Source organism: Pholcus phalangioides, unplaced genomic scaffold (genome assembly GCF_987345545.1).
Source record: "Pholcus phalangioides strain wild (caught in Gottingen) unplaced genomic scaffold, Ppha-v1.0 ptg000017l_1, whole genome shotgun sequence".
In the NCBI taxonomy this organism is placed as follows: domain Eukaryota; kingdom Metazoa; phylum Arthropoda; class Arachnida; order Araneae; family Pholcidae; genus Pholcus; species Pholcus phalangioides.
In genome coordinates, this window is record NW_028301610.1 from 40,258,553 (window position 1) to 40,271,241 (window position 12,689).

The window sequence follows — 12,689 nt, forward strand, 5'->3', positions numbered from 1 at the left end:
AGATCGTTAATCTCAAGATCTACAGGTCGAGGTATTCGGCAGATAACTTTTGCATACAATTTTTGAGGGGAATTTTTACTGCAGAATTCTCTTGTTTTTATTTTAGATATGTATTTGGACGAACGTCTTGCGCCGAAATAGCTCAGTTGGGAGAGCGTTAGACTGAAGATCTAAAGGTCCCTGGTTCGATCCCGGGTTTCGGCAGGGTATGTTTCGCGACATAATTCCGAATTTTAGCGAAATCTTTACTGTAGAGAATTTATTTCCTATTTATTATTTCAGATATTTCTTTGTACTCCCTCCTTAAAGTGGAATCACTTAGTGGAGAGCGTTAATCTGAAGATCTACAGGTCCCGGTATTCGGCAGATAACTTTTGCATACACTTTTTCAGGCGAATTTTTACTGCAGAATTCTCTTGTTTTTATTTTAGATATGTATTTGTACGAATGTCTTTCGCCGAAACAGCTCAGTTGAGAGAGCGTTAGACTGAGATCTAAAGGTCCCGGGTTTCGGCAGGGTATGTTTCGCGAGATAATTCCGAATTTTAGCGAAATCTTTACTGTAGAGAATTTATTTCCTATTTATTATTTCAGATATTTCTTTGTACTCCCTCCTTAAAGTGGAATCACTTAGTGGAGAGCGTTAATCTGAAGATCTACAGGTCCCGGTATTCGGCAGTTAACTTTTGCATACACTTTTTCAGGCGAATTTTTACTGCAGAATTCTCTTGTGTTTATTTTAGATATATATTTGGACGAATGTCTTTCGCCGAAATAGCTCAGTTGGGAGAGCGTTAGACTGAAGATCTAAAGGTCCCGGGTTTCGGCAGGGTATGTTTCGCGACATAATTCCGAATTTTAGCGAAATCTTTACTGTAGAGAATTTCCTATTTATTATTTCAGATATTCATTTTTACTCCCTCGTTTCAGTGGAATGACTTAGTGTAGATCGTTAATCTCAAGATCTACAGGGCCCGGTATTCGGCAGATAATTTTGCATACACTTTTTCAGGCGAAATTTTACTGGAGAATTCTCTTGTTTTTATTTTAGATATGTATTTGGACGAATGTCTTACGCCGAAATAGCTCAGTTGGGAGAGCGTTAGACTGAAGATCTAAAGGTCCCTGGTTCGATCCCGGGTTTCGGCAGGGTATGTTTCGCGACATAATTCCGAATTTTAGCGAAATCTTTACTGTAGAAAATTTATTTCCCATTTATTATTACAGATATTTCTTTGTACTCCCTCCTTTCAGTGGAATCACTTAGTGGAGAGCGTTAATCTGAAGATCTACAGGTCCCGGTATTCGGCAGATAACTTTTGCATACAATTTTTCAGGCGAATTTTTACTGCAGAATTCTCTTGTTTTTATTTTAGATATGTATTTGGACGAATGTCTTTCGCCGAAACAGCTCAGTTGAGAGAGCGTTAGACTGAGATCTAAAGGTCCCGGGTTTCGGCAGGGTATGTTTCGCGAGATAATTCCGAATTTTAGCGAAAACTTTACTGTAGAGAATTTATTTCCCATTTATTATTACAGATATTTCTTTGTACTCCCTCGTTTCAGTGGAATCACTTAGTGTAGATCGTTAATCTGCGGATCTACAGGTCCCGGTATTCGGCAGATAATTTTGCATACAATTTTTCAGGCGAATTTTTACTGCAGAATTCTCTTGTTTTTATTTTAGATATGTATTTGGACGAATGTCTTTCGCCGAAACAGCTCAGTTGAGAGAGCGTTAGACTGAGATCTAAAGGTCCCGGGTTTCGGCAGGGTATGTTTCGCGAGATAATTCCGAATTTTAGCGAAGTCTTTACTGTAGAGAATTTATTTCCCATTTATTATTTCAGATATTTATTTTTACTCCCTCGTTTCAGTGGAATGGCTTAGTGTAGATCGTTAATCTGAAGATCTACAGGTCCCGGTATTCGGCAGATAACTTTTGCATACAATTTTTGAGGGGAATTTTTACTGCAGAATTCTCTTGTTTTTATTTTAGACATGTATTTGGACGAACGTCTTTCGCCGAAATAGCTCAGTTGGGAGAGCGTTAGACTGAAGATCTAAAGGTCCCTGGTTCGATCCCGGGTTTCGGCAGGGTATATTTCGCGACTTAATTCCCAATTTTAGCGAAATCTTTACTGTAGAGAATTTCCTATTTATTATTTCAGATATTTATTTTTACTCCCTCGTTTCAGTGGAATGACTTAGTGTAGATCGTTAATCTCAAGATCTACAGACCCGGTATTCGGCAGATAATTTTGCATACACTTTTTCAGGCAAATTTTTACTGCAGAATTCTCTAGTTTTTATTTTAGACATGTATTTGGACGAACGTCTTTCGCTGAAATAGCTCAGTTGGGAGAGCGTTAGACTGAAGATCTAAAGGTCCCTGGTTCGATCCCGGGTTTCGATAGGGTATATTTCGCGACATAATTCCGAATTTTAGCGAAATCTTTACTGTAGAGAATTTATTTCCCATTTATTATTACAGATATTTCTTTGTACTCCCTCCTTTCAGTGGAATCACTTAGTGTAGATCGTTAATCTGCAGATCTACAGGTCCCGGTATTCGGCAGATAAATTTTGCATACAATTTTTCAGACGCATTTTTACTGCAGAATTCTCTTGTTTTTATTCTAGATATATATTAGGACGACTGTCTTGCGCGGAAGTAGCTCTGTTGGGAGAACGTTAGGCAGAAAATCTGGAAGTCCCTGGTTCGATCCCGGGTTTCGATAGGGTATATTTCGCGACATAATTCCGAATTTTAGCGAAATCTTTACTGTAGAGAATTTATTTCCCATTTATTATTACAGATATTTCTTTGTACTCCCTCCTTTCAGTGGAATCACTTAGTGTAGATCGTTAATCTGCGGATCTACAGGTCCCGGTATTCGGCAGATAATTTTGCATACAATTTTTCAGGCGAATTTTTACTGCAGAATTCTCTTGTTTTTATTTTAGATATGTATTTGGACGAATGTCTTTCGCCGAAACAGCTCAGTTGAGAGAGCGTTAGACTGAGATCTAAAGGTCCCGGGTTTCGGCAGGGTATGTTTCGCGAGATAATTCCGAATTTTAGCGAAGTCTTTACTGTAGAGAATTTATTTCCCATTTATTATTTCAGATATTTATTTTTACTCCCTCGTTTCAGTGGAATGGCTTAGTGTAGATCGTTAATCTGAAGATCTACAGGTCCCGGTATTCGGCAGATAACTTTTGCATACAATTTTTGAGGGGAATTTTTACTGCAGAATTCTCTTGTTTTTATTTTAGACATGTATTTGGACGAACGTCTTTCGCCGAAATAGCTCAGTTGGGAGAGCGTTAGACTGAAGATCTAAAGGTCCCTGGTTCGATCCCGGGTTTCGGCAGGGTATATTTCGCGACTTAATTCCCAATTTTAGCGAAATCTTTACTGTAGAGAATTTCCTATTTATTATTTCAGATATTTATTTTTACTCCCTCGTTTCAGTGGAATGACTTAGTGTAGATCGTTAATCTCAAGATCTACAGACCCGGTATTCGGCAGATAATTTTGCATACACTTTTTCAGGCAATTTTTTTCTGCAGAATTCTGTTGTTTTTATTTCAGATATGTATTTGGACAAATGTCTTCCGCCGAAATAGCTCAGTTGGGAGAGCGTTAGACTGAAGATCTGAAGGTCCCTGGTTCGATCCCGGGTTTCGGCAACGTATATTTCGCGACTTAATTCCGAATTTTAGCGAAGTCTTTACTGTAGAGAATTTATTTCCCATTTATTATTTCAGATATTTATTTTTACTCCCTTGTTTCAGTGGAATGACTTAGTGTAGATCGTTAATCTGAAGATCTACAGGTCCCGGTATTCGGCAGATAACTTTTGCATACAATTTTTGAGGGGAATTTTTACTGCAGAATTCTCTTGTTTTTATTTTAGACATGTATTTGGACGAATGTCTTTCGCCGAAATAACTCAGTTGGGAGAGCGTTAGACTGAGATCTAAAGGTCCCGGGTTTCGGCAGGGTATGTTTCGCGAGATAATTCCGAATTTTAGCGAAGTCTTTACTGTAGAGAATTTATTTCCCATTTATTATTTCAGATATTTATTTTTACTCCCTCGTTTCAGTGGAATCACTTAGTGTAGATCGTTAATCTGCGGATCTACAGGTCCCGGTATTCGGCAGATAATTTTGCATACAATTTTTCAGGCGAATTTTTACTGCAGAATTCTCTTGTTTTTATTTTAGATATGTATTTGGACGAATGTCTTTCGCCGAAACAGCTCAGTTGAGAGAGCGTTAGACTGAAGATCTAAAGGTCCCTGGTTCGATCCCGGGTTTCGGCAGGGTATGTTTCGCGACATAATTCCGAATTTTAGCGAAATCTTTACTGTAGAGAATTTATTTCCTATTTATTATTTCAGATATTTCTTTGTACTCCCTCCTTAAAGTGGAATCACTTAGTGTAGATCGTTAATCTGCAGATCTACAGGTCCCGGTATTCGGCAGATAAATTTTGCATACAATTTTTCAGACGCATTTTTACTGCAGAATTCTCTTGTTTTTATTCTAGATATATATTAGGACGACTGTCTTGCGCGGAAGTAGCTCTGTTGGGAGAACGTTAGGCAGAAAATCTGGAAGTCCCTGGTTCGATCCCGGGTTTCGGCAGGGTATGTTTCGCGAGATAATTCCGAATTTTAGCGAAAACTTTACTGTAGAGAATTTATTTCCCATTTATTATTACAGATATTTCTTTGTACTCCCTCGTTTCAGTGGAATCACTTAGTGTAGATCGTTAATCTGCGGATCTACAGGTCCCGGTATTCGGCAGATAATTTTGCATACAATTTTTCAGGCGAATTTTTACTGCAGAATTCTCTTGTTTTTATTTTAGATATGTATTTGGACGAATGTCTTTCGCCGAAACAGCTCAGTTGAGAGAGCGTTAGACTGAGATCTAAAGGTCCCGGGTTTCGGCAGGGTATGTTTCGCGAGATAATTCCGAATTTTAGCGAAGTCTTTACTGTAGAGAATTTATTTCCCATTTATTATTTCAGATATTTATTTTTACTCCCTCGTTTCAGTGGAATGGCTTAGTGTAGATCGTTAATCTGAAGATCTACAGGTCCCGGTATTCGGCAGATAACTTTTGCATACAATTTTTGAGGGGAATTTTTACTGCAGAATTCTCTTGTTTTTATTTTAGACATGTATTTGGACGAACGTCTTTCGCCGAAATAGCTCAGTTGGGAGAGCGTTAGACTGAAGATCTAAAGGTCCCTGGTTCGATCCCGGGTTTCGGCAGGGTATATTTCGCGACTTAATTCCCAATTTTAGCGAAATCTTTACTGTAGAGAATTTCCTATTTATTATTTCAGATATTTATTTTTACTCCCTCGTTTCAGTGGAATGACTTAGTGTAGATCGTTAATCTCAAGATCTACAGACCCGGTATTCGGCAGATAATTTTGCATACACTTTTTCAGGCAATTTTTTTCTGCAGAATTCTGTTGTTTTTATTTCAGATATGTATTTGGACAAATGTCTTCCGCCGAAATAGCTCAGTTGGGAGAGCGTTAGACTGAAGATCTGAAGGTCCCTGGTTCGATCCCGGGTTTCGGCAACGTATATTTCGCGACTTAATTCCGAATTTTAGCGAAGTCTTTACTGTAGAGAATTTCCTATTTATTATTTCAGATATTTATTTTTACTCCCTCGTTTCAGTGGAATGACTTAGTGTAGATCGTTAATCTCAAGATCTACAGACCCGGTATTCGGCAGATAATTTTGCATACACTTTTTCAGGCAAATTTTTACTGCAGAATTCTCTAGTTTTTATTTTAGACATGTATTTGGACGAACGTCTTTCGCTGAAATAGCTCAGTTGGGAGAGCGTTAGACTGAAGATCTAAAGGTCCCTGGTTCGATCCCGGGTTTCGATAGGGTATATTTCGCGACATAATTCCGAATTTTAGCGAAATCTTTACTGTAGAGAATTTATTTCCCATTTATTATTACAGATATTTCTTTGTACTCCCTCCTTTCAGTGGAATCACTTAGTGTAGATCGTTAATCTGCAGATCTACAGGTCCCGGTATTCGGCAGATAAATTTTGCATACAATTTTTCAGACGCATTTTTACTGCAGAATTCTCTTGTTTTTATTCTAGATATATATTAGGACGACTGTCTTGCGCGGAAGTAGCTCTGTTGGGAGAACGTTAGGCAGAAAATCTGGAAGTCCCTGGTTCGATCCCGGGTTTCGGCAGGGTATGTTTCGCGAGATAATTCCGAATTTTAGCGAAAACTTTACTGTAGAGAATTTATTTCCCATTTATTATTACAGATATTTCTTTGTACTCCCTCGTTTCAGTGGAATCACTTAGTGTAGATCGTTAATCTGCGGATCTACAGGTCCCGGTATTCGGCAGATAATTTTGCATACAATTTTTCAGGCGAATTTTTACTGCAGAATTCTCTTGTTTTTATTTTAGATATGTATTTGGACGAATGTCTTTCGCCGAAACAGCTCAGTTGAGAGAGCGTTAGACTGAGATCTAAAGGTCCCGGGTTTCGGCAGGGTATGTTTCGCGAGATAATTCCGAATTTTAGCGAAGTCTTTACTGTAGAGAATTTATTTCCCATTTATTATTTCAGATATTTATTTTTACTCCCTCGTTTCAGTGGAATGGCTTAGTGTAGATCGTTAATCTGAAGATCTACAGGTCCCGGTATTCGGCAGATAACTTTTGCATACAATTTTTGAGGGGAATTTTTACTGCAGAATTCTCTTGTTTTTATTTTAGACATGTATTTGGACGAACGTCTTTCGCCGAAATAGCTCAGTTGGGAGAGCGTTAGACTGAAGATCTAAAGGTCCCTGGTTCGATCCCGGGTTTCGGCAGGGTATATTTCGCGACTTAATTCCCAATTTTAGCGAAATCTTTACTGTAGAGAATTTCCTATTTATTATTTCAGATATTTATTTTTACTCCCTCGTTTCAGTGGAATGACTTAGTGTAGATCGTTAATCTCAAGATCTACAGACCCGGTATTCGGCAGATAATTTTGCATACACTTTTTCAGGCAATTTTTTTCTGCAGAATTCTGTTGTTTTTATTTCAGATATGTATTTGGACAAATGTCTTCCGCCGAAATAGCTCAGTTGGGAGAGCGTTAGACTGAAGATCTGAAGGTCCCTGGTTCGATCCCGGGTTTCGGCAACGTATATTTCGCGACTTAATTCCGAATTTTAGCGAAGTCTTTACTGTAGAGAATTTATTTCCCATTTATTATTTCAGATATTTATTTTTACTCCCTTGTTTCAGTGGAATGACTTAGTGTAGATCGTTAATCTGAAGATCTACAGGTCCCGGTATTCGGCAGATAACTTTTGCATACAATTTTTGAGGGGAATTTTTACTGCAGAATTCTCTTGTTTTTATTTTAGACATGTATTTGGACGAATGTCTTTCGCCGGAATAACTCAGTTGGGAGAGCGTTAGACTGAGATCTAAAGGTCCCGGGTTTCGGCAGGGTATGTTTCGCGAGATAATTCCGAATTTTAGCGAAGTCTTTACTGTAGAGAATTTATTTCCCATTTATTATTTCAGATATTTATTTTTACTCCCTCGTTTCAGTGGAATGACTTAGTGTAGATCGTTAATCTCAAGATCTACAGGTCGAGGTATTCGGCAGATAACTTTTGCATACAATTTTTGAGGGGAATTTTTACTGCAGAATTCTCTTGTTTTTATTTTAGATATGTATTTGGACGAACGTCTTGCGCCGAAATAGCTCAGTTGGGAGAGCGTTAGACTGAAGATCTAAAGGTCCCTGGTTCGATCCCGGGTTTCGGCAGGGTATGTTTCGCGACATAATTCCGAATTTTAGCGAAATCTTTACTGTAGAGAATTTATTTCCTATTTATTATTTCAGATATTTCTTTGTACTCCCTCCTTAAAGTGGAATCACTTAGTGGAGAGCGTTAATCTGAAGATCTACAGTTCCCGGTATTCGGCAGATAACTTTTGCATACACTTTTTCAGGCGAATTTTTACTGCAGAATTTTCTTGTTTTTATTTTAGATATGTATTTGTACGAATGTCTTTCGCCGAAACAGCTCAGTTGAGAGAGCGTTAGACTGAGATCTAAAGGTCCCGGGTTTCGGCAGGGTATGTTTCGCGAGATAATTCCGAATTTTAGCGAAATCTTTACTGTAGAGAATTTATTTCCTATTTATTATTTCAGATATTTCTTTGTACTCCCTCCTTAAAGTGGAATCACTTAGTGGAGAGCGTTAATCTGAAGATCTACAGGTCCCGGTATTCGGCAGTTAACTTTTGCATACACTTTTTCAGGCGAATTTTTACTGCAGAATTCTCTTGTGTTTATTTTAGATATATATTTGGACGAATGTCTTTCGCCGAAATAGCTCAGTTGGGAGAGCGTTAGACTGAAGATCTAAAGGTCCCGGGTTTCGGCAGGGTATGTTTCGCGACATAATTCCGAATTTTAGCGAAATCTTTACTGTAGAGAATTTCCTATTTATTATTTCAGATATTCATTTTTACTCCCTCGTTTCAGTGGAATGACTTAGTGTAGATCGTTAATCTCAAGATCTACAGGGCCCGGTATTCGGCAGATAATTTTGCATACACTTTTTCAGGCGAAATTTTACTGCAGAATTCTCTTGTTTTTATTTTAGATATGTATTTGGACGAATGTCTTACGCCGAAATAGCTCAGTTGGGAGAGCGTTAGACTGAAGATCTAAAGGTCCCTGGTTCGATCCCGGGTTTCGGCAGGGTATGTTTCGCGACATAATTCCGAATTTTAGCGAAATCTTTACTGTAGAAAATTTATTTCCCATTTATTATTACAGATATTTCTTTGTACTCCCTCCTTTCAGTGGAATCACTTAGTGGAGAGCGTTAATCTGAAGATCTACAGGTCCCGGTATTCGGCTGATAACTTTTGCATACAATTTTTCAGGCGAATTTTTACTGCAGAATTCTCTTGTTTTTATTTTAGATATGTATTTGGACGAATGTCTTTCGCCGAAACAGCTCAGTTGAGAGAGCGTTAGACTGAGATCTAAAGGTCCCGGGTTTCGGCAGGGTATGTTTCGCGAGATAATTCCGAATTTTAGCGAAAACTTTACTGTAGAGAATTTATTTCCCATTTATTATTACAGATATTTCTTTGTACTCCCTCGTTTCAGTGGAATCACTTAGTGTAGATCGTTAATCTGCGGATCTACAGGTCCCGGTATTCGGCAGATAATTTTGCATACAATTTTTCAGGCGAATTTTTACTGCAGAATTCTCTTGTTTTTATTTTAGATATGTATTTGGACGAATGTCTTTCGCCGAAACAGCTCAGTTGAGAGAGCGTTAGACTGAGATCTAAAGGTCCCGGGTTTCGGCAGGGTATGTTTCGCGAGATAATTCCGAATTTTAGCGAAGTCTTTACTGTAGAGAATTTATTTCCCATTTATTATTTCAGATATTTATTTTTACTCCCTCGTTTCAGTGGAATGACTTAGTGTAGATCGTTAATCTGAAGATCTACAGGTCCCGGTATTCGGCAGATAACTTTTGCATACAATTTTTGAGGGGAATTTTTACTGCAGAATTCTCTTGTTTTTATTTTAGACATGTATTTGGACGAACGTCTTTCGCCGAAATAGCTCAGTTGGGAGAGCGTTAGACTGAAGATCTGAAGGTCCCTGGTTCGATCCCGGGTTAAGGCAGGGTATGTTTCGCGACATAATTCCGAATATTAGCGAAATCTTTACTGTAGAGAATTTCCTATTTATTATTTCAGATATTTATTTTTACTCCCTCGTTTCAGTGGAATGACTTAGTGTAGATCGTTAATCTCAAGATCTACAGGTCGAGGTATTCGGCAGATAACTTTTGCATACAATTTTTGAGGGGAATTTTTACTGCAGAATTCTCTTGTTTTTATTTTTGATATGTATTTGGACGAATGTCTTTCGCCGAAATAGCTCAGTTGGGAGAGCGTTAGACTGAAGATCTAAAGGTCCCTGGTTCGATCCCGGGTTTCGGCAGGGTATGTTTCGCGACATAATTCCGAATTTTAGCGAAATCTTTACTGTAGAGAATTTATTTCCCATTTATTATTACAGATATTTCTTTGTACTCCCTCCTTTCAGTGGAATCACTTAGTGTAGATCGTTAATCTGCAGATCTACAGGTCCCGGTATTCGGCAGATAACTTTTGCATACAATTTTTCAGACGCATTTTTACTGCAGAATTCTCTTGTTTTTATTTTAGATATGTATTTGTACGAATGTCTTTCGCCGAAACAGCTCAGTTGGAGAGCGTTAGACTGAAGATCTAAAGGTCCTTGGTTCGATCCCGGGTTTCGGCAGGATATATTTCGCGACTTAATTCCGAATTTTAGCGAAGTCTTTACTTTAGATAATTTATTTCTCATTTATTATTTCAGATATTTATTTTTACTCCCTCGTTTATGCGGAATGACTTAGTGTAGATCGTTAATCTGCAGATCTACAGGTCCCGGTATTCGGCAGATAACTTTTGCATACACTTTTTCAGGCGAATTTTTACTGCAGAATTCTCTTGTTTTTATTTTAGATATGTATTTGTACGAATGTCTTTCGCCGAAACAGCTCAGTTGAGAGAGCGTTAGACTGAGATCTAAAGGTCCCAGGTTTCGGCAGGGTATATTTCGCGAGATAATTCCGAATTTTAGCGAAATCTTTACTGTAGAGAATTTATTTCCTATTTATTATTTCAGATATTTCTTTGTACTCCCTCCTTAAAGTGGAATCACTTAGTGGAGAGCGTTAATCTGAAGATCTACAGGTCCCGGTATTCGGCAGATAACTTTTGCATACACTTTTTCAGGCGAATTTTTACTGCAGAATTCTCTTGTGTTTATTTTAGATATATATTTGGATGAATGTCTTTCGCCGAAACAGCTCAGTTGGAGAGCGTTAGACTGAAGATCTAAAGGTCCTTGGTTCGATCCCGGGATTCGGCAGGATATATTTCGCGACTTAATTCCGAATTTTAGCGAAGTCTTTACTTTAGATAATTTATTTCTCATTTATTATTTCAGATATTTATTTTTACTCCCTCGTTTATGCGGAATGACTTAGTGTAGATCGTTAATCTGCAGATCTACAGGTCCCGGTATTCGGCAGATAACTTTTGCATACACTTTTTCAGGCGAATTTTTACTGCAGAATTCTCTTGTTTTTATTTTAGATATGTATTTGTACGAATGTCTTTCGCCGAAACAGCTCAGTTGAGAGAGCGTTAGACTGAGATCTAAAGGTCCCAGGTTTCGGCAGGGTATATTTCGCGAGATAATTCCGAATTTTAGCGAAATCTTTACTGTAGAGAATTTATTTCCTATTTATTATTTCAGATATTTCTTTGTACTCCCTCCTTAAAGTGGAATCACTTAGTGGAGAGCGTTAATCTGAAGATCTACAGGTCCCGGTATTCGGCAGATAACTTTTGCATACACTTTTTCAGGCGAATTTTTACTGCAGAATTCTCTTGTGTTTATTTTAGATATATATTTGGATGAATGTCTTTCGCCGAAATAGCTCAGTTGGGAGAGCGTTAGACTGAAGATCTAAAGGTCCCTGGTTCGATCCCGGGTTTCGGCAGGGTATGTTTCGCGACATAATTCCGAATTTTAGCGAAATCTTTACTGTAGAGAAATTATTTCCCATTTATTATTTCAGATATTTATTTTTACTCCCTCGTTTCAGTGGAATGACTTAGTGTAGATCGTTAATCTGAAGATCTACAGGTCCCGGTATTCGGCAGATAACTTTTGCATACACTTTTTCAGGCGAATTTTTACTGCAGAATTCTCTTGTGTTTATTTTAGATATATATTTGGATGAATGTCTTTCGCCGAAACAGCTCAGTTGAGAGAGCGTTAGACTGAGATCTAAAGGTCCCAGGTTTCGGCAGGGTATATTTCGCGAGATAATTCCGAATTTTAGCGAAATCTTTACTGTAGAGAATTTATTTCCTATTTATTATTTCAGATATTTCTTTGTACTCCCTCCTTAAAGTGGAATCACTTAGTGGAGAGCGTTAATCTGAAGATCTACAGGTCCCGGTATTCGGCAGATAACTTTTGCATACACTTTTTCAGGCGAATTTTTACTGCAGAATTCTCTTGTGTTTATTTTAGATATATATTTGGATGAATGTCTTTCGCCGAAATAGCTCAGTTGGGAGAGCGTTAGACTGAAGATCTAAAGGTCCCTGGTTCGATCCCGGGTTTCGGCAGGGTATGTTTCGCGACATAATTCCGAATTTTAGCGAAATCTTTACTGTAGAGAATTTATTTCCCATTTATTATTTCAGATATTTATTTTTACTCCCTCGTTTCAGTGGAATGACTTAGTGTAGATCGTTAATCTGAAGATCTACAGGTCCCGGTATTCGGCAGATAACTTTTGCATACACTTTTTCAGGCGAATTTTTACTGCAGAATTCTCTTGTGTTTATTTTAGATATATATTTGGATGAATGTCTTTCGCCGAAATAGCTCAGTTGGGAGAGCGTTAGACTGAAGATCTAAAGGTCCCGGGTTTCGGCAGGGTATGTTTCGCGACATAATTCCGAATTTTAGCGAAATCTTTACTGTAGAGAATTTCCTATTTATTATTTCAGATATTC

General features: G+C 38.0%; 20 non-coding genes across 20 annotated transcripts; all 20 read left to right on the top strand.

The window, feature by feature from the left end:
* Positions 1-131: 131 nt before the first annotated feature.
* On the top strand, positions 132-204 carry TRNAF-GAA (transfer RNA phenylalanine (anticodon GAA)). The gene has a single exon. It is a non-coding gene; the product is annotated as a tRNA-Phe (tRNA).
* An 872-nt stretch (positions 205-1,076) lies between these two features.
* Positions 1,077-1,149, top strand: TRNAF-GAA (transfer RNA phenylalanine (anticodon GAA)). Its single transcript has one exon. It is a non-coding gene; the product is annotated as a tRNA-Phe (tRNA).
* Positions 1,150-2,024: 875 nt separating this feature from the next.
* On the top strand, positions 2,025-2,097 carry TRNAF-GAA (transfer RNA phenylalanine (anticodon GAA)). Its single transcript has one exon. It is a non-coding gene; the product is annotated as a tRNA-Phe (tRNA).
* A 246-nt stretch (positions 2,098-2,343) lies between these two features.
* On the top strand, positions 2,344-2,416 carry TRNAF-GAA (transfer RNA phenylalanine (anticodon GAA)). Its single transcript has one exon. It is a non-coding gene; the product is annotated as a tRNA-Phe (tRNA).
* An 888-nt stretch (positions 2,417-3,304) lies between these two features.
* Positions 3,305-3,377, top strand: TRNAF-GAA (transfer RNA phenylalanine (anticodon GAA)). Its single transcript has one exon. It is a non-coding gene; the product is annotated as a tRNA-Phe (tRNA).
* A 246-nt stretch (positions 3,378-3,623) lies between these two features.
* TRNAF-GAA (transfer RNA phenylalanine (anticodon GAA)) lies at positions 3,624-3,696 on the top strand. Its single transcript has one exon. It is a non-coding gene; the product is annotated as a tRNA-Phe (tRNA).
* A 563-nt stretch (positions 3,697-4,259) lies between these two features.
* Positions 4,260-4,332, top strand: TRNAF-GAA (transfer RNA phenylalanine (anticodon GAA)). The gene has a single exon. It is a non-coding gene; the product is annotated as a tRNA-Phe (tRNA).
* Positions 4,333-5,220: 888 nt separating this feature from the next.
* TRNAF-GAA (transfer RNA phenylalanine (anticodon GAA)) lies at positions 5,221-5,293 on the top strand. Its single transcript has one exon. It is a non-coding gene; the product is annotated as a tRNA-Phe (tRNA).
* A 246-nt stretch (positions 5,294-5,539) lies between these two features.
* TRNAF-GAA (transfer RNA phenylalanine (anticodon GAA)) lies at positions 5,540-5,612 on the top strand. The gene has a single exon. It is a non-coding gene; the product is annotated as a tRNA-Phe (tRNA).
* A 246-nt stretch (positions 5,613-5,858) lies between these two features.
* On the top strand, positions 5,859-5,931 carry TRNAF-GAA (transfer RNA phenylalanine (anticodon GAA)). The gene has a single exon. It is a non-coding gene; the product is annotated as a tRNA-Phe (tRNA).
* Positions 5,932-6,819: 888 nt separating this feature from the next.
* Positions 6,820-6,892, top strand: TRNAF-GAA (transfer RNA phenylalanine (anticodon GAA)). The gene has a single exon. It is a non-coding gene; the product is annotated as a tRNA-Phe (tRNA).
* A 246-nt stretch (positions 6,893-7,138) lies between these two features.
* TRNAF-GAA (transfer RNA phenylalanine (anticodon GAA)) lies at positions 7,139-7,211 on the top strand. Its single transcript has one exon. It is a non-coding gene; the product is annotated as a tRNA-Phe (tRNA).
* A 564-nt stretch (positions 7,212-7,775) lies between these two features.
* Positions 7,776-7,848, top strand: TRNAF-GAA (transfer RNA phenylalanine (anticodon GAA)). The gene has a single exon. It is a non-coding gene; the product is annotated as a tRNA-Phe (tRNA).
* Positions 7,849-8,720: 872 nt separating this feature from the next.
* On the top strand, positions 8,721-8,793 carry TRNAF-GAA (transfer RNA phenylalanine (anticodon GAA)). The gene has a single exon. It is a non-coding gene; the product is annotated as a tRNA-Phe (tRNA).
* An 875-nt stretch (positions 8,794-9,668) lies between these two features.
* TRNAF-GAA (transfer RNA phenylalanine (anticodon GAA)) lies at positions 9,669-9,741 on the top strand. The gene has a single exon. It is a non-coding gene; the product is annotated as a tRNA-Phe (tRNA).
* A 248-nt stretch (positions 9,742-9,989) lies between these two features.
* On the top strand, positions 9,990-10,062 carry TRNAF-GAA (transfer RNA phenylalanine (anticodon GAA)). The gene has a single exon. It is a non-coding gene; the product is annotated as a tRNA-Phe (tRNA).
* Positions 10,063-10,314: 252 nt separating this feature from the next.
* TRNAF-GAA (transfer RNA phenylalanine (anticodon GAA)) lies at positions 10,315-10,386 on the top strand. Its single transcript has one exon. It is a non-coding gene; the product is annotated as a tRNA-Phe (tRNA).
* Positions 10,387-10,950: 564 nt separating this feature from the next.
* Positions 10,951-11,022, top strand: TRNAF-GAA (transfer RNA phenylalanine (anticodon GAA)). Its single transcript has one exon. It is a non-coding gene; the product is annotated as a tRNA-Phe (tRNA).
* Positions 11,023-11,586: 564 nt separating this feature from the next.
* On the top strand, positions 11,587-11,659 carry TRNAF-GAA (transfer RNA phenylalanine (anticodon GAA)). Its single transcript has one exon. It is a non-coding gene; the product is annotated as a tRNA-Phe (tRNA).
* Positions 11,660-12,223: 564 nt separating this feature from the next.
* TRNAF-GAA (transfer RNA phenylalanine (anticodon GAA)) lies at positions 12,224-12,296 on the top strand. The gene has a single exon. It is a non-coding gene; the product is annotated as a tRNA-Phe (tRNA).
* The last annotated feature ends 393 nt before the right edge of the window (positions 12,297-12,689 follow it).